This window comes from Rhineura floridana, chromosome 1 (assembly GCF_030035675.1).
Source record: "Rhineura floridana isolate rRhiFlo1 chromosome 1, rRhiFlo1.hap2, whole genome shotgun sequence".
Taxonomy (NCBI): domain Eukaryota; kingdom Metazoa; phylum Chordata; class Lepidosauria; order Squamata; family Rhineuridae; genus Rhineura; species Rhineura floridana.
Genome location: NC_084480.1, coordinates 2186895 through 2211720, shown reverse-complemented (window position 1 = coordinate 2211720; position 24826 = coordinate 2186895). Strand labels below are relative to the sequence as shown.

General features: G+C 47.4%; 1 protein-coding gene across 4 annotated transcripts in view; it reads left to right on the top strand.

The window, feature by feature from the left end:
- IL11RA (interleukin 11 receptor subunit alpha) overlaps positions 1–24826 on the top strand; it is a 139891-nt gene that overhangs the window by 50837 nt on the left and 64228 nt on the right. For all 4 annotated transcript variants that reach the window (XR_009760922.1, XM_061613062.1, XM_061613040.1 and 1 more), the window contains exon 2: positions 19027–19093. The gene's annotated coding sequence lies outside the window, so the exon portion shown is untranslated. The remainder of the gene's footprint in view (positions 1–19026; positions 19094–24826) is intronic.

Sequence of the window (24826 nt, the reverse complement as noted above, 5' to 3'; positions counted from 1 at the left end):
CCTGAATCTTCCAACATTCAGCTTCTTTGAATGTCCACGAGTTCTAGTATTCTGAGAGAGGGAGAAGAACTTTTCTCTATCCACTTTCTCAATGCCATGCATAATTTTATACACTTCTATCATGTCTCCTCTGACCCGCCTTTTCTCTAAACTAAAAAGCCCCAAATGCTGCAACCTTTCCTCGTAAGGGAGTCGCTCCATCCCCTTGATCATTCTGGTTGCCCTCTTCTGAACCTTTTCCAACTCTAGAATATCCTTTTTGAGATGAGGCGACCAGAACTGTACACAGTATTCCAAATGCGGCCGCACCATAGATTTATACAACGGCATGATGATATCGGCTGTTTTATTTTCAATACCTTTCCTAATTATCCCTAGCATGGAATTTGCCTTTTTCACAGCTGCCGCACACTGGGTCGACATTTTCATCGTGCTGTCCACTACAACCCCGAGGTCTCTCTCCTGGTCGGTCACCGCCAGTTCAGACCCCATGAGCGTATATGTGAAATTAAGATTTTTTGCTCCAATATGCATAATTTTACACTTGTTTATATTGAATTGCATTTGCCATTTTTTCCGCCCATTCACTCAGTTTGGAGAGGTCTTTTTGGAGCTCTTCGCAATCCCTTTTTGTTTTAACAACCCTGAACAATTTAGTGTCGTCAGCAAACTTGGCCTCTTCACTGCTCACTCCTAATTCTAGGTCATCAATGAACAAGTTGAAAAGTACAGGTCCCAATACCGATCCTTGAGGGACTCCACTTTCTACAGCCCTCCATTGAGAGAACTGTCCGTTTATTCCTACTCTCTGCTTTCTGCTTCTTAACCAATTCCTTATCCACAAGAGGACCTCTCCTCTTATTCCATGACTGCTAAGCTTCCTCAGAAGCCTTTGGTGAGGTACCTTGTCAAACGCTTTTTGAAAGTCTAAGTACACTATGTCCACTGGATCACCTCTATCTATATGCTTGTTGACACTCTCAAAGAATTCTAATAGGTTACTGAGACAGGACTTTCCCTTGCAGAAGCCATGCTGGCTCTGCTTCAGCAAGGCTTGTTCTTCTATGTGCTTAGTTAATCTAGCTTTAATAATACTTTCTACCAGTTTTCCAGGGACAGAAGTTAAGCTAACTGGCCTGTAATTTCCGGGATCCCCTCTGGATCCCTTTTTGAAGATTGGCGTTACATTTGCCACTTTCCAGTCCTCAGGCACGGAGGAGGACCCAAGGGACAAGTTACATATTTTAGTTAGGTGATCAGCAATTTCACCTTTGAGTTCTTTGAGAACTCTCGGGTGGATGCCATCCGGGCCCAGTGATTTGTCAGTTTTTATATTGTCCATTAAGCTTAGAACTTCCTCTCTCGTTACCACTATTTGTCTCAGTTCCTCAGAATCCCTTCCTGCAAATGTTAGTTCAGGTTCAGGGATCTGCCCTATATCTTCCACTGTGAAGACAGATGCAAATATTCATTTAGCTTCTCTGCAATCTCCTTATCGTTCTTTAGTACACCTTTGACTCCCTTATCATCCAAGGGTCCAATTGTCTCCCTAGATGGTCTCCTGCTTTGAATGTATTTATAGAATTTTTTGTTGTTGGTTTTTATGTTCTTAGCAATGTGCTCCTCAAATTCTTTTTTAGCATCCCTTATTGTCTTCTTGCATTTCTTTTGCCAGAGTTTGTGTTCTTTTTTATTTTCTTCATTCGGACAAGACTTCCATTTTCTGAAGGAAGACTTTTTGCCTCTAAGAGCCTCCTTGACTTTGGTCGTTAACCATGCTGGCATCTTCTTGGCCCTGGCGGTACCTTTTCTGATCTGCGGTATGCACTCCAGTTGAGCTTCTAATAGAGTGTTTTTAAACAACTTCCAAGCATTTTCGAGTGATGTGACCCTCTGGACTTTGTTTTTCAGCTTTCTTTTTACCAATCCCCTCATTTTTGTGAAGTTTCCTCTTTTGAAGTCAAATGTGACCGTGTTGGATTTTCTTGGCAATTGGCCAGTTACATGTATGTTTAATTTAATAGCACTGTGGTCACTGCTCCCAATCGGTTCAACAACACTTACATCTCGCACCAGGTCCCGGTCCCCACTGAGGATTAAGTCCAGGGTTGCCGTCCCTCTGGTCGGTTCCATGACCAACTGGTCTAGGGAATAGTCATTTAGAATATCTAGAAACTTTGCTTCTTTGTCATGACTGGAACACATATGCAGCCAGTCTATGTCCAGGTAGTTGAAGTCACCCATTACTACCACATTTCCTAGTTTGGATGCTTCCTCAATTTCATATCTCATCTCAAGGTCTCCCTGAGCATTTTGATCAGGGGGACGATAGATCGTTCCCAGTATTAAGTCCCTCCTGGGGCACGGTATCACCACCCACAACGATTCTGTGGAGGAGTCTGCCTCTTTTGGGGTTTCGAGCTTGCTGGATTCAATGCCTTCTTTCACGTATAGAGCGACTCCGCCACCAATACGTCCTTCCCTGTCCTTCCGATATAGTTTATATCCAGGGATAACCGTATCCCACTGGTTTTCTCCATTCCACCAGGTCTCGGTTATGCTCACTGTATCAATGCTCTCCTCTAAGACCAAGCACTCCAGTTCTCCCATCTTAGTTCGGAGGCTCCTAGCATTAGCGTACAGGCACTTGTAAGCAGTGTCTCTCTTCAAGTGTCTTTGGCACTTGTGGTTAGGCCTGTGGTAATTTTGCTCTTCTGAGTGGAACACACTAAAATTTCACAGCGTTGTGTGCATTGCCTTGCTGGGGAAGACCAGACCAACTCCTTCAGTGTTCTTTGGCCAGCAGTGGCCAACATGGTGTCTCTGGGAAGTTCCTAAGCAGAGCATGAAGGCAACAGTCTTCCTCTGTTCCAGCCTCTGAAATTCACAGGTATACTGCTTCTGAGCAGGGTGGCTCCATTCAGTGATCATGGTTAATAACTGTTGACAGAGTTGTGCTCTAATTCTTTTGGAAAGCCATCAGAAGGAGTCCCCTTGTATTTTGTTGGGCCCCAAAGGCGGAGCATCACATGAGTCACTGTGTACGCTGCAAGGCCAAGGCAGAGATTGGTCTGGTTCACACACAACACACTAAACTGTGGTTTATTGAGCCATAACTTAGTGTTATGTGTGAATCCTGCCCAGCAGCATGATTTATTTATTGCCAACAGACCACAGTCTGAACCCATGGTTTGTTGATAGTTTACATACGTGTGTTTGTTTTAACTATGGCTTGCCATTACATGTGAACCCAGCGTCCTTCCTTATCCATGATTTGTTTTATGGCCTTTCCCAGAGGTTTTCCAGGCTACAAAGGCACAAGACGAGAGGAGCTGGAAAAAACCCAGTTTTTTGAAGAACAAGCCATGGTTTCTTTAATCGTCTGTGGGACAACTTGTGGTTTGTGAGATAAACCATGGCTTCGTACTATGTGCAAACCAGGCCTGTGACTCAGCATCTTTCCCTGAATATTGAGTAACTGCAACCTGTTACACAAATCTGGGTTTTGGGAACAGTGTTTTCAGATTGGAGAGTGTTTTTTCCAGGGAGGCTGGAGCTCCACAGTGTTGGCTCTTCTTAGACATTAATAGCTTTTCAAGAGTTGGAACAGATCTCTGGAGTTCCTTCTGCCCTCCTCAACACTCTGTGCTTTAGCTTCCAGTTCTGCGCAGAACCCAAATGCCGTGCGTGTCTGCTAGCTCCTACAGCCTGGAATGCAACCCAGGAGACCTGCCTCTCAGTTTTCACACACAGCTGCCTTAGAGCTGGAATGTAAACCCTGGCATCCTGAATCTGTTGTCTAGCGGGCGCTGCTTGGGGGCTGTGGCTTGCTGGGTGCGGGGAAGGGGTGATGGAGAAGCTGCCTGAGTGTCGCAGTGTGAGGGCAACGAGCCATGGAAGTGTCTGCCTGCGTGACTGGCTTGTTGAGTTCCCAGCAGTAACTTTAAACCCTTCTTGAGTGCTGCCAGGTCTGTTTCCCCTCCCTGGATGTGGTGTGGCCAGGGAGCTCAGGAAAGCCATGCCTGGGGAAAATCTCTAGACAGACCCTAGCACTTGGAACTGGGGCCAAGGAGGGCACAATCTTTGTGATGGCCAAGGAAGGGAAACGATGCGTTTGGGTTTTTAATTTTCTTTTTACTTATAGTTTAAAACTGCCCTTCAAATCAAAGGTTCCCCGGACGTTATGCCACATGTAAAATGAAATGCAGTGTGCAACCATAAAACATGTACGCAAAAACCTATCGCTAGAAGGGCAATAGCAAATAATTCAGCGGGGAGCAGCCAGCAGGGTGCTTGGTGGTCTCCAAAGTCCTGGAGGAATTAAAGTGTCTTCAGTCAAAGACCAATACTGTGGGGAGAACCGTATTAACCACCAGGAGAGAATTCCACAAGGGGGGGGCAGCACAGGATGACATGCAATCTTGTGGTGCCGCTCACAGGTCTGGCAGCTGCATTCTGCACCGGCTGGCGCTTCAAGACCGTCTTCAAGGGTTTTGGGGAGATATGTGTGGAGTGAATGGGTGGCGTGTGGGGATAGGGTTCATTCCCTCCCCCACATGCACTGCAGCTCAAAGTCTGACCAGCCATGCGCACACTTCCTTGACAAGAGTAGGACAATAACAGAAAAACTGGCTTTATTTGCTCTTGTGATGACTCACCTGTCAACCTTATCTGAAAATCTACAGATTGAGCTTTCAGAAGGATAATGGAGAACTTTATCGTACCTTTTGTTCTTTTTACTGACGTTAGATGAACTACCAGATGCAATTCACCTGTATATAATTATTTATGTGTGCCATGCCTTGATGTTACCTGAAGTTAACACTATAAATGACATGCTTGCCTTTGCTGTCTTCCTCTGTTTCCAGGTTAGCAGATTTCCCCTTTTCTTCCCTTTTACTTGTGTTTTTAATGCATCAAGGAAAATATGGAAATAGGGTGCTCTGTATTCCATGTTTGATAACAGTATCAGTGCATCACTATTGCACATCTGCGATTGAGTTCCAGCTCAGATTAAGACCTGACATTCACCAGATTGCTTTATGCTCCCATTCAAGGCAGGGGGGGCATCAAACGTCAACCAGCACCTTTGAGTGCCTTCTGCCCCTTGCCTACTTGTGTGTCTTATTTGTGGGGCAGCCACCCCCTGGGAGAATGTGGGCCATTTTAGTCTCCCACTGATGCCTCACCTCAGAAAGGATATTGTAGAGCTGGAAAAGGTTCAGAAGAGGGCAACCAGAATGATCAAGGGGATGGAATGACTCCCCTCAGAGGAAAGGTTGCAGCATTTGGGGCTTTTTTGTTTAGAGAAAAGGCAGGTCAGAGGAGACATGATAGAAGTTTGTAGAATTATGCATGGCATGGAGATAGTGGATAGAGAAAAGCTTTTCTCCCTCTCTTGTGAGAGATCTTTGACATCCAATGTAAGCTGAGTGCTAGAAGCTTCACGTCAGACAAAAGAAAGGACTTCTCCACATAGTACATAGGCAATGATGGCCACCAACATGGATGGCTTTAAAAGACTATTAGATACGTTCCTGGTGGATAAGGCTGTCAGTGGCTACTAGACATGATGACTATGCTCTTGCTCCATAGGTGGAGGCTGGATAGTCCTGAATAGCAGTTGCTGGACACTGCAGGAGGAGAAAATGCTCTTGCGCTCAGGTTCTGCTTGCAGGCTTCCCACTGGCCTGATCCAGCAGGCTCTTCTTATATTCTTATATGGTCATAGAATCATAGCATAGTAGAGTTGGAAGGGACCTATAAGGCCATCGAGTCCAACCCCCTGCTCAATGCAGGCATCCAAATCAAAGCATTCCTGACAGTTGGCTGTCCAGCTGCCTCTTGAAGGCCTCCAGTGTCGGAGAGCCCACCACCTCTCTAGGTAATTGGTTCCATTGTCGTATGGCTCTAACAGGAAGTTTCTCTTGATGTCCAGTCGGCATCTGGCTTCCTGCAACTTGAGCCCATTATTCCGTGTTCTGCACTCTGGGATGATCGAGAAGAGATCCTGGCCCTCCTCTATGTGACAACCTTTCATGTACTTGAAGAGTGCTATCATATCTGCCCTCAGTCTTGTCTTCTCCAGGCTAAACATGCCCAGTTCTTTCAGTCTCTCCTCATAGGGCTTGGTTTCCAGTCCCCTGACCATCCTTGTTGCCCTCCTCTGAACCTGTTCCAGTTTGTCTGCATCCTTCTTGAAGTGCGGAGACCAGAACTGAACGCAGTACTCAAGATGAGGCCTAACCAGAGCTGAATAGAGGGGAACACTGACTGCCACAGCCTTGCCCTTTGCAGCACAGCTGAGGCACTAATATTATTTTGGGAGAGGAGGAAGCCTGCCTGCTGGGCAAACAAAAGCCAGCAAGTGTGAAAATATGAGCTGGTGACATGCTGCATCCTCTTGCAGGACTTCTTGCAAATAGGTGCATAGAGAGGGAGGGGAAAGGAGTTGCCCACAGGAGAGAGTATCCGGCCAGGAAGCCCTGGGCCTTGTGGAACAGCTGGGGAGTCAGTGCCTCTGGTCTGTATTACTCCTGTTAGGTGTTTCCTGCCGCTCTCCACCCCCCCCACACACACACACCCATAGTGCATATAGGGCAGGGATTTGCTGGATCCTCAATTGAATTGCTGCCTTTTCAGAAATGCTGCCTGCACCAAGCAAAATAGGAAGCTGGCCAAGGCAGGAGATGCAGAGGACTCTGTTTGCATGTGCTGCATTTGCTGGCTGACAGCACTCAGACCCTCTTAGAGACTGCCCAGAGACGTGGCACCTCCGGTGGCCCCAGTTTCCGAGGGCCAGCCGCTTCCTAGGTCAAGGGGGAGAGGGATATTCCTTCCTGATGAACCGTCAGCAAAGAGGGTAATGAAATGCCGCCAGATGGGCAGATGTGGGGCAGTGGAAGTGCCAGGAGGAGGTAGGCAGGGCAGGGCTCAGAGGTCTGATGTTCAAGTTTAACGATACAGAAGACCTCTTGGTTGCCAGGCCCAGCCTCCAAGAGATCTTCTGTATCTTTAAAAGGTGTGCAGGGAGGAGGGAGAATTCCACCTCGTGGTTTTTCCCATTACAGTGTTGCAAGAACACCTGCACTTGGCTGACTTCCTCTTCTAAAGATACAGGATCAGTCTCAGGCCAAGAACCTGGCAACCCTATCTGTAAATGAAGGATAGTCTTTGTGTGGTGCTCCTCTTTGGCAAATGGCTTGGGTCTGGATGTGTACTTTTTAATATGCTTCCGGCTTATTAATGTGGGTGTCTTGTAGAAATTGTGGTTTTTAATTCTATTTTTCATTTTTATTGTTTTTGAAACTGTAATTTTAAATTGTTTCTATGTAAGCCACCTTGAGAATGTTTTACTCAGAAAGGCAGCCTATCAATTAAGCTGAGTACCTGTAGCCCATGGGGGTGGGAAAGGATAAAGATTTAGAGGTAATTAATAAGTCACGGGAGTTGGATGCTATTCTTCTGAGAATGTGAAACCCGTCTTTTAATGAAAATCTGTATCAGCAACAAATTTGGCCTCCATTGTTATGGACCTGTTCATTGTATTTGGCAAGAATCAAATTAACTAGGTTTTTTCACACTGACGTTTTGTTTCTTGATACTACAGTAAATTTTAACAATCCTGTGTATTAAGTCATTGTATAAAAACCCATTTTCTAGTACTGTAGCTTGCTTAAATGTTTAAATATTTTATTTAATTCTTTGGTAGAATGTTTCCATGCTGTTCCCCCCCCCCAATGCTTCAGTGACTAATTGCTTGTCCTTCACCACCTTTTCCTGTTCTGGGCATCACTGCAGGCATTTCCCTACCTATGTGTATGCATCTTTAAATATTTCCCCCCACTTATCATAGAATCAAAGAATAGTAGAGTTCAAAGGGGCCTATAAGGCCATCGAGTCCAACCCCCTGCTCAATGTAGGAATCCAAATCTAAGCATTCCTGACAGATGGCTGCCTCTTGAATGCCTCCAGTGTCAGAGAGCCCACTACCTCTCGAGGTAATTGGTTCCATTGTCGTATGGCTCTAACAGTTAGGAAGTTTTTCCTGATGTCCAGTCGAAATCTGGCTTCCTGCAACTTGAGCCCATTATTCCGTGTCCTGCACTCTGGGACGATCAAGAAGAGATCCCGGCCCTCCTCTATGTGACAACCTTTCAAGTACTTCAAGAGCGCTATCATATCTCCCCTCAGTCTTGTCTTCTCCAGGCTAAACATGCCCAGTTCTTTCAGTCTCTCCTCATAGGGCTTTGTTTCCAGTCCCCTGATCATCCTTGTTGCCCTCTAAACCTATTCCAGTTTGTCTGTATCCTTCTTGAAGTGTGGAGAGCAGAACTGGATGCAGTATTCAAGATGAGGCCTAACCAGTGCTGAATAGAGGGGAACTAATACTTCATGTGATCTGGAAACTATACTTCTGTTAATGCAGCCTAATACCATATTTGCCTTTTTTGCAGCCACATCACACTGTTGACTCATATTCAGCTTGTGATCAACGACAATTCCAAGATCCTCCTCACATGTCGTATTGCTGAGCCAAGTATCCCCCAACTTATAACTGTGCATTTGGTTTCTTTTTCCTAATTGTAGAGCTTTGCATTTATCCCTGTTGAATTTCATTCTGTTGTCTTCAGCCCAATGCACAAGAAGTGCAGAAGAGCAAATGTCACCAGCTCTTCATTATCATGTTTCACAGTGGACGTAATGGAAACTTGTGCTTGTGGGGTGTTTTTTGAGGGAGGGGCATCTATTTCCATTTTGTGTATTTAGTTTTTTCTTTAATACAGAGACCTTGCACAGTACTGATATTTAACTATACAGTGTACTGAAATGCAGATGAAGAGGGCTTGAGCATGACCTCTGCATCAATTTTTAATGTGTGTGCCGCCATGACACTCTCTGAGGTAATCCCTCACGTGCGCTTTGTGGACTTCTTGAGAGAAAAGGTCCTCTGACTCAGGTTGTTGAAATTTGGACATGTCTTCAGCATGTGGCTGTTGTTGCTGTTATTGTTATTATTGTTTGTTAAGCTTCTACTGAGCCTAGGGTGGCAAACAAGAGACAAAACTCTAAAAAATCCTAAAACATCCTAAACACAAAACATCGAAAAAAACTCTCTTAAAAAAAAAACGCTTTACAAACATCTTATAAAGCAATTCCAATGCAGACGCAGACTGGAATAAGGTTTCTGCTTAAAAGGCTTGTTGAAAGAGGAAGGTCTTCAAAAGGCGCTGAAAAGACAGCAGAGATGGTGCCTGCCTAATATTTAAGGGAAGGGAATTCCAAAGTGCTGGTGCCGCCACACTAAAGGTCCGTTTCCTATATTGTGCAGAACAGACCTCCTGATAAGATGGTATCTGCAGGAGGCCCTCACCTGCAGAACGCAGTGATCGGCTGGGTGTATAAGGGGCAAGACGATCTTTCAGGTATCCTGGTCCCAAGCTGTACAGGGCTTTGTGCACCAGAACCAGAACCTTGATCTTGGCACGGTAGCTAATGGGTGGCCAGTTAGTGGTAATAGGAATGCTCCTATTGTTTTGGTTGCTGGAGGCAAAACAGGTAGGGTTCTGCTTAGGTGAGGAGCAAATGGAAGTACGAGTGCGGTGACCAAGACCACCCACCAAAACATCATGTGACAAACTGGCCCCACCTGCAAAGCACTAACAAGTTTTCACACCAGGAGTGACTGCAGATGTGTAACAGATAGGAAAGGGCCAGTCTGCCCATTTGTTTCCCTCTCTTTCTTCTGGAGGAAAGTGGTGGGTGCCACCACATTGTGGAGGGCTTTGTTCACCCTTCTGCCGTTGGGCTGACACCCCCATCCCCCTATGATTCCTGTGTGTTGCTGTGTGGGCTACTGAGGCAAAGGATGGGCCGAATTGGCCAATTTTGCTTTCTCTCAGTTTCTTATTTTTTCCAATCTTAACTTTGCCGCTCCACATTTTCACATCAGTTTGCAATTTTTATAAAATTCTCATGAAAATTCATCAGCATTTTAATGTGAATTTCCCTAATATATTGTGTTTGTTTGGAATTTTGCCTAATATACACATTTTGCAAATTTCCTGCAATTTCCTGTAAAATAACACATTTTTAATGTTATTTTCACTATGCATTTTTAGGCACACTTTACCTTAGTATATGCATTTTTGTACAGATTGCTTGGCTGGGAAACGGCAATGCAAAATTCAGAGAAATGTGAATTCTGAAGGGTGGTCATGTTTTGGTTCATATACGCAAATCAAGCAAGTTCACCTTTAAATGCAACTTGAATCAAATTCCTCCCCCATCCCTAGTAATAGGTTGTTTTTATTGAGCGGTTTTTCCAGAGTGAGAGAAAATCCAGATGAAATGTTAAAAAAAAGAAAAATGTATGGGTTGGCATTTTGATGACGACTGTGTTGTGTGTGGACACTGCAAAAAAATTGTGTCCGATTCCACAGTAAACTTCCTTTTGGAAGAACCCATCATCTTCTGGGGGTCTTGTGGAGCAACCTCCTTTTTGTCTGTCAGCCTTGTGGCTGATGATGGGCCAGAAGGCTGCTCAGGGTGGGGAAGGGGAGTGTGTCTCTGTGTGTGTGTGTGTGTGTGTGAATGCGAGGGGGTACTCTTTTCTCAGGACACTGCCCCCGGTAGCGTGCTGCAGTCATCTGGACAAGCCTTGTATTTTTCCAAAGCGAGTAGCAACTTCCCATCGGCATCGCCTGCCTTCCCCAAACCCACATCAGGGCCCCTCTCTCCACTCTTCCCCCCCCCCAGTCTCACTGCAGGAGCTGGAGAAGCCAGCCCCTCCAGCCCTGATTCAAACAAGGCTCCCCTTTTCTTATTTTTGAAGCCTATGTTTCCCATCCCCCTCACTTCTGCACCTTCAGCATCTGGGTTTGATAGAAAAGTGTATGCACACGGAATTCCACCCAGCAAAGTTTTTTTTCCTCTGTTGGTTTTTAAATATATGTTTTCTGTAGCTCTACTTGGCTGCGCTTGAACCCGGGCCAAGGCAAATGCACCTGAGGGAGTCTTGTTTTACTGCTCCCCTTGCCAGGACCAGCTTAGAAACATGGCCTCGCTGACTGCTGGGGGAAGGTTTTGGCTCTTGCTTTGCTGACTGGGAGGGGAAGGGAAGGGAAGGGAAGGGGGGGTGCGCTGACAGCATGTTGCCAGCTGTGCCCCGTGAACGCTGTTCTGTGTTGCAGGGGCCAGGAGCAAAGGCTGCTTGCATTGGGGGCAGAGAACGGAGGGGGGGAACGGGGCTGGATGCTCAGTCAGGCCTTCAGCTGGCTGAGCACCATGTCTCTGCAAAGCGGCCTGGACTGCAGGCAAGGCCCATGGAGGATGCCAGCCATGTGGCGCGTGTGTTGCCCAGATAGGAATAGGTCTGCATCCAAATTCTGGGTATTTTTTTCGGTCAGCTTGACCTCTGGAGGGTTCTTTCAGCCCTGCTGCCAACTCAAATCTTCCATGTGCGTTGCTTCCCTCTCCTGTTTTTCTGTCACAATTCTCACGCTGCAAATCTTTCAAGCCAGATTCACACAGCCACCGGTTGATGTGCAGAAGTCAGCCTCAGCTGGTTCTCCGCTACCCCCTCCGCCCAAGGTTTTCATTTTTAAGATCACCTGGTCTTCTGAATGGTTTTGTGCTTGTCTAACTGCAAGATAAGTCCAAACGACCAGCCAAAAGGTGGGTCCGTTTGGGGTCCGGTGTGGTGACTTGAGCTCTTGGAGAACACTGGGAGAGCCCGGCCAAAGGCCCACCTTGTCCAGCGTCTGGTTTCCTTCAGCGGTCACCCAGGAGCCAGTGGGAAACCCAGAAGGCAATAGCTCACTCCCACTGCTACACTCCAACTCCCTGCCAAAACTTGCTCCAGTGGGGGGTTTTGGGGGGTGATAGCATTGACAAAGCGCCATCTTGGTGAGCCTCCTCCTAAATGGGGGAGAGGGGATGGCAGTGGCACCAATGTGGAGTAGCAGAACACTGAGTGGCTGAGAGCTGCCATTTTATTTTCCCACAATGCCCCAGATGTATCATTGCGCCTAGGCATTGTGGGAACCTTTAAATGGTGGCCTCCAAATCCAGTTGCATGAAAAGCATTTTAAGGGAGGAACCTTTGGGCCCATCTGGAGTACCATGCAGTGATGCTGGGCTTCTCCCCATGAACTGCCATTCAAGTTTACACTGCCTTTGAAGCTGGAAATAGCCATTGATAGAACTTGTTCTCCTGTAGAACAGAGGAGAGGAATTGATCTCTACCTCTCTCGGTTTCATATCCAATAATCTCCGGCCTATGGCCCTAGTTTGGCCCTTTAGGGCCCCTCAATTTGCCCCCTGAGGCGATATCTGACAAACCACACTAAACCATGCTCCTGCATCCCATCCACTTTCTGGATTATCTGTGTTGGCTTTGCTGGGGTGGGCAGAATTTAAAAAATGTTTTGTCGTATTTCAAAAGATGCTTGGAAGGGAATATGTTCCCTGCTGTGAGGGTTATTGGAGGCCTGATCCCTGCTGACCTCAGGTTTGTAAAGCTCATAGTAAAACTTTCCTGCATGTTCTCGAGGTTGCAGACAAAAAGGCACAAAACTTCTTAAAAACTATGCTCTGATCTTCTGGATCCGCTGAAAGCTCAGACCATTTCAGGGCTCATGTAGACAGCTCCTGTTTTGTGACCTTTTAGCATATAACCAAGACTGTAAGAAGTTACCTGCAGAAAAGCAAGCCCTGTTCTTGTGGGGCATCCCTATAGGCAACCGGCGGAGGGAAACCGTCTCTGCTGGGCCTGCAACATTTCTTCCCAGGTGCATGTCGTAGACTGGCACACCTGAAAGCCCAAGCGCCTGGTCTGTGGGGAACCTGGACGTCTCAAAATGAATTGGGTGGACTAGTTGAGGCTGGTGGTTCCATGTCAATGGGGCAGCGGAATCTGCATCCAGGTTTCAGTCCAAACTTTCAAGGAGCTGTCGATGGTGCTTCAACATGGAGCCACGAGCTGCCATTGGGGTGAACCATTCCAGTTTGAGAGCATGTTGGGGAACAGAGAAGTATCTGTGATACTTCTCTGTTCCAAGCTGAAGTGTTGTTGGGTCTTTTGGCCTGTCTAGAGGAGAGGCCCTTCTGGAAAACTATGGAAGTTACGGAATTCATAGAGCGCTTTTAGCTCTGAGCTTCCTAGAACTCCTGGGAAGGAGGTATCATTATGGCTTAAGGTGAGAGCTTCAGTCTTGCATTTTCATTCTGGTCTCACCGGGGTTGCCTGCAGCTTTTGTCGTGGGAAAGGGTTACTGGGCAATTCCACCATAGGGACTCCTTCCCGCTTGTGGGATGCTTGGTCCCTGGGTCACAAAAGAGGCAGGCACTCTTTCATCCTAGTTTCTGTGGAGACCACCACTGATATGGCAATAGATGGCAGAAGAACAAGGAGAAAGTGGCATACCACCTTGCAAATGTTTCCATTATATGCACTCTGCCACTCGCTCTAGATATGCAAATTCCCCAGTGTGGTCCAGTGGGGATTAATTCAGGGTCAATTCCCATAGTCCCAGCCTATGGTCTGAAGGCACATGTGGCCAGCTCCCTGCTGAAGCTAAACAGGGCCAGGACTGGTCAGTGCCTGGATGGGAGACCACCTGGGAACCATATGTAAGCTGCCTTGGGTTTCTAGCATGGAAAGAAAGGTGGGGTATAAATGTAATAAATAAATAATTCTATATGGAACCGTTATATCACAAAATGCCCCCCACTGCCCCCCAAAATATGTGGACTTCGGGCCTGTCAAGACTGATGTCTTTTTGCAGGTCTATTCTGCAACATGTCACTGAAGCAATAGCAGTGCGTTTGTGATGGCATGATACTGGAGTGACCACACAGTTTTCTGCCTTATCATGCATCCTCAAGGTTACTGTATTATTGCTGTCTGGAGGGGCACTCTTGCATTATAACGCAAGAAAGGTGGGACCAAACTAAAAACCTGGAACATTTGTTTCATGAAAAGTTACAGGATTTCAGCAGGAAGTTATGAGACATGCACCGGCTCAAAATGAAGCAATATGACTGCCCCAAAACTTTGCAGACATGAACAGTATTGAAAGTGGGACTGCGTAGAACCAGCCCAACAGTATAATGAGCACAAGTTGTTATGAATGCGGAATAAAAAGGACACGTGGAGCGGCTCCTATTCCAGCCTTGCCTTTACATTTACGGAATTTAAGCCTCTTTCCTAACAGAGACCAGCTCAGTAGAAATGCTCTTCTTGATCATAGAGCTGCCGTTTATTTATTTAGTGCCTTTTTACCTGAGAGGGCTCCCAGAGTGCCTTACGGATCAGTTTAGAAACAGCAACAACAAAAAGACAATTCCTGGTGCCAGGATTGCAATCTAAAAGACAGCACAAAAGGAAAAGGAGATAGGAGGGCGGAAAAGGAAGCTCATGCAAGAAAATGTTTCAGTAAAGATGAAAACAGTTTGGGTATCCTGATGGAATGGCTGCTGCTGCTGCTAGGCTATGGAATTATAGAATTGTTAGAAGGGGCCTATAAGGCCATCAAGTCCAACCTCCTGCTCAGTGCAGGAATCCAAATCAAAGCATCCCCGACAGGTGGCTGTCCAGCTGCCTCTTGAAGGCCTCCAGTGTTGGAGAGCCCACCACCTCCCAAGGTCATTGGCTCCATTGTCATTCAGCTCTAACAGTTAGGAGCTTTTTCCTGATGTTCAGTTGAAATCTGGCTTCCTGCAACTTGAGCTCATTATTCCGTGTCCTGCACTCAGGGAAGATTGAGAAGAGATCCTGGCCCTCCTCTGTGTGACAACCTTTCAAGTACTTGAAGAGTGCTATCATATCTCCGTCAGTCTTCTCAAGGCTACACATGCCCAGTTCTTTCAGTCTCTCCTTACAGGGCTTTGTTTCCAGTCCCCTGATCATCCTCGTTGCCCTCCTCTGAACCTGTTCCAGTTTGTCCAAATGTGCTGTGTCTGGGTTCTAACTGAAGGAGAGACAAAAGGCAGCTGATCTTTCAGCAGATGCAATGTAATAGGCCTGCTTTGCTTTTCTCTCTCTCTGCTCTGCAGCCTGATGGGATTTTATTTATGTATTTATTACATTTATATCTCACCTTTCCTCCAGGGAGCTCAAGGTGGTGTACATGGTTCTCCCCCTCTTCATTTAATCCCCACAACAACCCTGTGAGGTAGGTTAGGCTGAGAGGCAGTGACTAGCCCAAAGCTGAGTAGGGATTTGAAGCCTCGTCTCCAGTACATCACAAAGCCAAAAGCAACGTCAAAGCAGCAGTGAAACACATGAAAGTATGTGAAAGCAAATAAAACAGTAATTCATAGGATTCAAATACGTAAAAGAGGGTCCAATCTTACGGGCCAGGGAGAGCCTTGGCAAAAAGATCAGTCTTCACTAGGCGTCCGAAGCAACTGGTGACTGCAGCTTCATGTGTCGCAGAGGGAAGGACATTCCACGGTGCAGGGGCAACAGCAGAAGAATGCCCAGGAGTTCTGCATATCTGCTGCTTCTGCAGCCACAGAATGAGAGTCCTTCCCTTTCCTGTGATTTGTTTCTGACGTGAGTTGCTGTGGTGATGGCCACCACACGGCTTGGCAAGGTCAGAGCTGAGCAGAAAGTGACTGATGGAACAGATCATGTGCCGTCACCCTCCACATGGTGCATTTCTAACATCCTACTTGGACTTCCTTTTTCTCTGGGAGCTTAGAGGTTAATGGGCCCCTCCCAGGCCGAATCTACGGCCCGGCACCTTTTGGGGGCTGTTTCCTGTGCCAAGTTTCAGGTGCACTGAGACCAAAAGGGGCCTTTGTTTTGGAAGCGAGTCCGTGGCAAGCAGCAGAGGGCTGTTTTGCACAGCTGGAATGCGGTGTTCCCGTCCCAGGGAGTGAAGGAACGGTGGGCTGTTTGCTTTGGAGCTCGCCTGCTGGCTGACCCAAGCGCCTCCGTGCTTGTGCCCTGTGCCAGAAGGCTCGAGTATCCAAAGCACCGCTATTCAGCGTGATCCAGCAGGAAAGAGGTTGCACTCCGGTGGTTTTGGAGCAGGGGGGGAAACCACAATGAAGGGACCCAGGTGCTCTGGGAGTACTTTGATCCCTCTTGCTACTGCCAGGGGGCGGGGCAGGGAGCAGCAGCAGAATTGGGGCCTCTCCCAGTTCAGCTGGGCATCTTAGCAAGGCTCTCATCTAACTGCTTGCCCTACCTAGGACAGGAGCATCCCAAACAGGCACCTTTACTTGAAAGCCTGGAAGGATGGAGATTCTACCCCTTGGGAAGGAAGTCTCATGTCTGGAGGCTGAATGTGGCCCTCCAAGCCTCTCTGTCTGGCCCCCGGAACTCTCTTCTGGCTACACCACTTCACCAGCCCTACTGGCTGGAAAGGATCCTTAAGCCCTGGTAAGGCCTCTTGCTTGTCTGGACGGAAGACACGGAAGAGTGTCTGAGTGCGGCGGAAAATTGGCCGGACAGTTTACATTTGTTTCTCCGCCCACTTTTGCCTCTGGCCCTGCCCACCACTGGCATGTGGCCCCTGGAGGGTTGCCCAGAAGGGAACGTGGCCCTTGGGCTTCCCCACCCCATCCCACACCCTCCTTAGGCAGCCACAGGGGATAAGAGTGGGGGTCCAGAGGGGCACCAGACTGAGGTGTAGCTCGCCTCTGCCTTGAACTCCTTAGGTTGTGGTAGGCAAGCTATTCCCCCTCCACCTCAGGTCCCACACATCCCTAGTAACAAGGCTGACCTACCTGGCAGGGTTGTTTGTATGTATTAAAAAAGCTTATGTATGTGAAGCACTATAAATACTATGAAATGCTCTATGCATGCTGCTGTTATCAGTTGCTTCTTGGAAAAATGGAAATGGACTGCCCTCAAGTCGATCCCGACTTATGGCTACCCTCTGAATAGGGTTTTCATGGTAAGTGGTATTCAGAGGGGGTTTACCATTGCCTCCCTCTGCGGCTAGTCCTCCCCAGCTGGCTAGGGCCTGCTCAGCTTGCCACAGCTGCACATGCCAGCCCTTTCCTTGTCCGCAAGTGTTAGCTGGGGGGCAACTGGGCTCCTTGGGACTATCAATCAATCAATCTTTATTTTTACCCCGCCCTTTTTCCAAAACTGGAACTCAGGGCGGCTTACAAATAAAAACTACACATAGGTAAAAAACATACAAAAATATACAATTAAAATAGAATTAAACTATTCGTAACATTAAAAACATAAAACATACACTTAAAATACTAAGACAATTTAAAACTTTAAGAATAGGGCCATAGAACAATACAACAGACCTTATGAGGCCCTATCTTACTGCACAGGCTGCCCAGGTGGCAGGGCACGTAGACCCTGAGCCACTCCCTGCGGGGGTGATCTTTAGCTGGCCCTTGACACCCAGGAGACACGAGCGGGGATTGGAACTCACAGACTCTGGACTCCCAGCCAGGCTCTCCTCCCCACTGGGCTATACCCACATCCTAAGTGGACAAAGAGAACAGCCGTTCCCTCTCTGTTCTACTTCTCTTTTCAACTCCTGAAAAGTCTCTTGATTATCTGTGCTGTGTCTAGTTCTTGCAGGCTTTCAGGTTTGTTAGCCACCCTCAATCATCTTGGTAGCTCTCCACTTGATTCTTTCCAACTTGCCAACATCCTGTTGGAACTGCAGTGGCCTGAAATGAATCCTGGACTCCAGTTGAATATATTTGTGCTTTGAAATTAATGCTTCTGCAACTTAAAATGGTGTTGTCCATATTTGCTGCAGAATCACAGTAGTGGCTCAAGTTCATTTTGTCAGCTTGTTATCCAGAAGACCTCCCAAACTATGTGGGCCAACCCCTTCCCTCTTCCCCTACCATCAGCTGCCCTGCATCACTGTGTCTGTTAGCAGAGTCTGGCTGAGAGAGCCTCACTCGTAACCGCCATGTTTCATGTATGCGCATGCATATCATATGAAGTGTGGGGCTGGGAAGAAAAGTGGTTCTGGCTACTGGGAGGAACAGTTGAAAATGTAAGGCCAAGGGAGAGAAAATGAGGCAGAGACTTGGCTTGGAGAGGCTTTGCCAGTCTGGTGGGGCATGTGGTCTGCCAGTAAAAAAGCAGGACTTGCATCTAAAGGTGGACTGGAGGGAGTTCCGAGGGCCATTCAAGGAGGCCTGGAGGGCCTCATTTTGCTGCAGGGTCGGAGGCTCCCTGCCCATGTTCTGCCAGCTACAACAGAAGGCTTCTCTGCACCCTAATTTCAGCGGGGGAGGGCTGCCTGCGGACACCAGGAGACACTTCTGCAGGTCCGTGTGTGCCCACGGGAGAGGACACGTTGGTGACCCCTGATCTGAACTCTGTTCCTACCAAGCTGGTGGCTGTCAGGGAATTTGTCTGAACGCGGTTCGGCCACAAGTGACAGCTTGCTAGCCTCGTTTCCGCTCACAGGAAGTTGAGCAGGGCTGCTTGGTTTGTGTGGATTCTCACAATGCCCCTAGGTTTCATCCCGCTGTCATCCTCGCCGCCACCCAGACTGATGCCCAGGCCTGTGCAGCTTGACTTGTGTGCCAGGTGCTCAGCACCGTCCCTGGAAACCGCTCCCTGCAGAGCAAATTGCTGGGGCCTGGATGTAGCTCCTCACATCTGCAGCCTGCAATTGAACCCAGCCCCCTCGCTCCCCCACCCCTCACTCCAGCCACTGAGGCTTTATGAGCGCTTTGCTTCTGACATTATTTTTAGGAATTTCTCCAGTGTGTGGCTGGGGTGGGGGGTGAGGGAACAGTTTTCCTTTCCTCCTAAGCAGGCGGGAGCCTCTGGGCTGCTTTGGCTGCTGGTTAACAGAGCAGTCGCTGTTCAGCTCCAGCCAGAGCTTCAGGTTACTGGTGCACGAGGGGCTCTGGTTGGGTGCAGTGAGGCGGCCGAGGGGAGGGTGTGGGCTGGGGGCTTTGGCGAGGGGCAGAAACGGTGGAGGGAATTGGGTGAGTGTGTTTTCAAGTCTCCCGCTGCAGTCAGCATTAAGAATAACCCTCCCCTCTCTCATTCTTTTTATTCCCCCCCCCCAGAGTTTTTGTGATCCGGCAGCTTGAAGGCCATGGGGAACAGGAGAGGCAGAAGCAGCAGGACTTGAAGGTAAGCAGTTGCTGCATGGGAGCACTCTGGAGTTCTCTGAAGAATGAGGGAGGGAGGCTGCAGGCTTGCATTCATGGGTTTTGGAGCGATGGTCTTATCCAGCTGCAACATGTGCCAGAGGAGGAAAGATTCCATGCATCATAACTGGTGCAAAGCGCTGCTTGTGAAACTGTGTGCCTGAAGGAGACTTGCCTTGCATGAATCTGTCCATCTTTATACTGTGTGTGCGTTTTTATATCAGTGGGGCATGCCCCAAGTGTGCCAAGCTAGCCGTGGGTTCCCATGGCTAATCCTGGCCAAGTTAGTTTGGCTCTGCCAGAAGCAATCCTGCATCTCTGAGTCATAATCCACTGAGTCAGAACTCCAGGACCCCTGAGTCAGTGAGGCCACTCCACACGGTGGGCTCTTGTGTATCTGAGTCAGAGTGTTGGTAAGCGCGCACTCCTGTGTAGCTAAGTTCAAAGAGTCTTGTCAGGTGCAATGCAACAAGCTTCTTTATCTTTGCAATGTGTGTTTTCCACACAATAAGAGAGAGTTGTTACAGCTGCAGCAGTTTGGTTATTAAATATATTTAACTCCACCATTTAGGGCAAAACCCTTACAAAGCAGCTTATAGCACTTAAAAAATGCAATATAAAACAATAGAAACATTGCAAGTTTGCCACGTTTGTATTGTCCTGTTGCCACTGAAAAGGGTTCCTCCCAAACTTGTTGCAATTTTCTTCCAGTAAAAATAACACCAATGCGCTCTTGCAGTGGTGGAGGAGGATGCTTCAGTGCTATCACTGTGCTCCTTACAGGAGTGACGCTGAACTTACACTCAGATTTCTCTAAGTCAAAATGTTCCTCTAGATCTCTCAGCTGAAGGAAAACCAGAGCTAGGATTCCAATAGCAGCAGCCACAGTCCTGGTGAATTGTATCTTCAAAGTCAAGCAAAAGCAACCTTTTAACAGTGCAATAAACCAGGAAGGTCTGTGGAAAGTTCCAGCGCATGTGCTCTGCATTTAAGGAATGCTCTCCCTTGGAGATTTATCAAAGCCTGGCATTACAATCTTTTGAAAGCAATGCAAGATCTGCTGGTGGTGGCTTCTTGTACAGCGAATAAGCAGAGCGAAGGTTGTGGGGTTAAGAGACCAATTGAGCTTTCGCTGCTGAATGGGATTCTTAAAGTGGATATTTTGTGTGTTTAATCTATTAGCTGCCCTGAGTCTCCCAGATGGAGTGAGCTATGCCCTCATTACTGCTCTTTAATTAGCCTTTTATTAACCAGATAGCTTGCTTTGGGTTTATTTCTGATTGATCCATTCCTGTGTACAATCTGTCTAAACCTGGATGGGGGATGGTTTCTTCCTTCCTTCCTTCCTTCCTTCCTTCCTTCCTTCCTTCCTTCCTTCCTTCCTTCCTTCCTTCCTTCCTTCCTTCCTTCCTTCCTTCCTTCCTTCCTTCCTTCCTTCCTTCCTTTCTTTCTTTCTTGATATCACTCTGGCTGTATTGCTCCAAGTTTACCATACACTTTCTGGTGCAAACCCAGTTCAGTTGCTCTGGAATACAACAGTAAGGGCTTGTGTATGTTTAGCCTGGAGAAGAGAAGATTGACGGGAGCCATGGTGACGATAGCTGTCTTCAGAAGGGGCTGTTGGGCTGTGTGTCTCACGCAGAAGATGGAGCAGGCTTTTTAGATGTTGCATCAGAAATCAGGGCTAGAACGAGAAATTGCAAGGCATTAGATTTCTGCAATAAACATTAGGAGGAATTTCCTAGTGGTCAGAGCAGTTCAACAGAGGAAACGACTGCCTCAGGAAAGTGATGTTCAGGGACTGAACTAGAGACCTTCTGGTTGCAAAGTGCGTGCTCTATCACTGAACTGCCGCCCGTGTCCTACAGTATAGAAGACAGTCTTCTGTCTGAAGGGTGCTCCGGTCCAAAACACCTTCTCTGAAGAAGAGAAATCAGGAGCCATCAAGAGTGAACAGCAGCACCTGGACAGCAAACTGAGGAGGCAAGCACAAACACTCAGGTCACCACGTCACACTCCTCCCCTTCACACCCCCATGAGGAAGTGTGTGTATTTCTCTTTAAATGATTACAGTAGGGCCCCACTCATACGGCGGGTTACGTTCCAGACCCCTGCTGTAAAGTGAAAACCACTGTAAAGCGGAACTCATTGAATAGAATGGCGCGTGATGCCTGAAAACCGCCGTAAAAGCGGAACAAGTGCCATATGAGTGGGGCTTTAGTCTAATTATGTCTAATTGAGACCGCTGTATTAGCGAATCGCTGTAAAGTGAAGCACCATAAAGTGAGGCCCTACTGTAGATCTAATTTTTCATCTATAAATGCATCCACCTCCTGTGTCAGAAGCAGTCTACCTCTGAGTACTAGCTGCTGGGTATCACAAATGGGGAGAGTGTCGTTGCACTTAAGTCCGGCGTAGGCATTTATTTATTTATTATTTGATTTATATTCCACCCTTCCTCCTGGCAGGAGCCCAGGGTGGCATCTGATTGGCCCCTGTGAGAACAGGATGCTGGACTAGATGGGCCCCTTTGGTCTCGATGCAGCAAACAGGCTCTTCCTATGTTCTTATACAAATGGTGCCCTCTTCTTAGGGATGTGTGACGCCTCCAGCAGACTGTTGTGCCTAAAAAGCTCAGCTGAGCAGGCAAGTCTTGTTCAGCCAACCGGTTTACGTTCCATGCTGGAGCGTCTCTGCTGGCAGCAACCGGACAATATATTTGGCACCAGGTGAGACTCCTTTTAGATAGATGGGGTGCAATAGCCAAAGAGGACCCCTTCCCCAGTCACCATGGTGGAGGAGGTGACAGAGAGCCTCAGTTGATGGCAGTGGTGTTTGGGCAGACTCATATTGTAGGATCCCGTCCTGAAGGCCTCAGTAAAAGACTGAGGTGCCTGGCACTCCCTGAAGGCAGCCCCATCACCAGCTCCAGCGTTTGAATCGGGCACCTTCTGCATGCAAAGCATGTTGCCTGCCACTGAGCTCTGGTGGCTCCTTACAACAGGTGAAGCCCTGAGACTAAGGCCCCAACAGAAGATGGCCAAGGGATGAAGTCTGCCTGAAAGTGCTTGCCCCTATTCTAAGAAATGCACAGCTTAGCTGTGACTACTCTGTTCTGACAGAAATCCATTATGTACATGCTCAAGGGCACTTTTTTTTTTAAGTTGCCGCATCAAATTTTTTAGGGCCGAGTCCCAGCATTCGGAATGCGTTCACTGTGGCTGAACTTTCCTGAGCAGCAGCGTGTAGGAAAGAAGCTAGAGGGTTGGAGGTTGAAAGTATGGATTTCAGCGTTGGAATGAAATTAAGTTGTAATGAGGTTTTATGTCTCTGTTCATTTTATTGCCTTCCCTTAGAACAGAGCAGGCAATAAAATAAGTTGTCCAGCTTGCCAGGAGAATTCTGAGCTACCACCGGAAGACCTAGCATTGGCCTGTTGCCACGGGAGTGCGGCCATGTTAGGAAGCGAAGACAGTCGCTTCCGTCATAGAGGCTGCTGTGGCACCAGCTAGCGTGGTAGGCAGTGAGCTGGGGGGGAGGGCTTGTAGTTCGTGGAAGGACTCATAGTTTAATTAGCAAAAGGGCCCGGTGTTACTCCCTGCCACCTCCAGCTCAGAAGAAGAGGCCCCAGATTCCTGGAGCAGGACTCGTGGTCTTGGTTGAGGTGGCACAGGGACTGTTGTTTTGAAGCGAGGAAGCTGAATCATAGAATCATAGAATAGTGGAGTTGGAAGGGGCCTATAAGGCCATAAAGTCCAACCCCCTGCTCAGTAAAGGACTCCAAATCAAAGCATTCCCGACAGATGGCTGTCCAGCTGCCTCTTGAAGGCCTCCAGTGTTGGAGAGCCCCCTACCTCTCTAGGTAATTGGTTCCATTGTCGTATGGCTCTAACAGTTAGGAAGTTTTTCCTGATCTTCAGCTGAAATCTGGCTTCCTGCAACTTGAGCCCATTATTCTGTGTCCTGTACTTTGGGACGATCGAGAAGAGATCCCGGCCCTCCCCTATGTGACAACCTTTCATGTACTTGACGAGTGCTATCATATCTCCCCTCAGTCTTCTCTTCTCCAGGCTAAACATGCCCAGTTCTTTCAGTCTCTCCTCATAGGGCTTTGTTTCCAGTCCCCTGATCATCTTTGTTGCCCTCCTCTGAACCTGTTCCAGGTTCAAGTTGAGGAAGGGAGGCCAGTTGAGGCATCGATAGCAGGTATTCGGTGCCAACGTCAAGCCTTATCTTAAAATGTCCATTGTTCTCAGAGCCTCAAGCCCACAGCAGCTCAGTGAGAGAACTCTTTGGCGGTCAACGTGACTAAATGGCTTCTGTCCGTCTTGGAGTGCTCAAGGTGTAAAACAAAATGGCTGAGGTGGTGGTGATTTTGTGTAGACCTCTAGCCAGTTACTTCACTACAAGTATTTATTTTAGTGTTTGGTTTTTTAAAAAATGTAATTTTAAAATTATGGACTTTTTCCAGGAGTGATTTTGAATTCAGGGCACAATGATGGAAATTTTCCAACCCTGATGAAATTGGAACAGTTGTGTTGGATATTGGTTTCTGGCAATGTATGTTGACAGAGTTCATCATTGCTCAGTATTTGTTCATTATTTTCCCCCTTGTCCTCATAAATCTTGGGAGGTATTTCCGGAAACGCAGAGAATGTATGTTCAGCACTGAGTGAAAACGGGTTTTACATCCGCATCCCCTCTTCTTAGGAGCTTCTGGGGTTGTTGTTCTTGAGTGGGGGCCTAGGATCTCTAAGAGAATTCAGAGCACCTTGCCAACAACAATCCCCAGGATTCTCAGGGGAAAGCAATATAAAATGAAGTCAGCAGTGCAGATACGACCTGAAGGCACTTGAATATTTTGAGTGTGCCCCTTGGCTTTTTCTGACGGAGCATTTTAAGGATATGTTCATCCTAGTTGTCTTTCCTATTTCCCCTCAGAAGAGAGCCAGTACGGTGTAGTGGTTAGGGTGACCTTGGGCGAGTAACTGCCTCTCAGCTTTAGAGGAAGGCAATGGTAAAACTACCTCTGAATCGTCGGAATTGACTTGAAGGCATTCCATTTCCATTTTCATAATTAATGCTAAAAATGCTTTTGGGGCTGAAAAGTGTGAGGTTGGTTATTGAGAATGCAGAAAGTGGAAGATGGCTCTTTTAAATATAGAGTGCAACATGTTAGTTAATGAAGTTTTCATTCTGAACTACGGTTGTGGGGAATGAGGGGGGGGGAATAACTGATTTACATGTCAAGAGAAAATGGGCTGAGGCAGTATTACTCTGGCTCTGTTCTTGAGAAAGAGTTTCTTGGATATTTTCTGGGGTTCCCTGAAAAATAGGTTGTCCACCACTACTGATCATATCCTGTGATGTGCAATGCAGGAGAGTGTTGGGTGTGTTCCTGTGATGCATTCTCAGCTTACACAGAGCCACAGTGACGTCCAGCAAGATTGGCCAACACACCGCGTGAATGCCCTAGGAGGCATACCACAATCCTCTGCAGCAAACAGCGGTTCCTTGGCAAACCCACGTCAGCTTGGAAGGGGTTCTCTGAAGCTAGAAAATTTTGAAACCCACTGGAATAATGAAGCATAGATGTTGAAATCAATGTGCCATTTTGCTCCAGTGTTTTGAGCATTCTTTTCTGCCTGTAAGAAAGTGGATCACAAAATTTGAACATGTTTGCAAAGAAATCTGAACATTTTAATAAGAAATACAA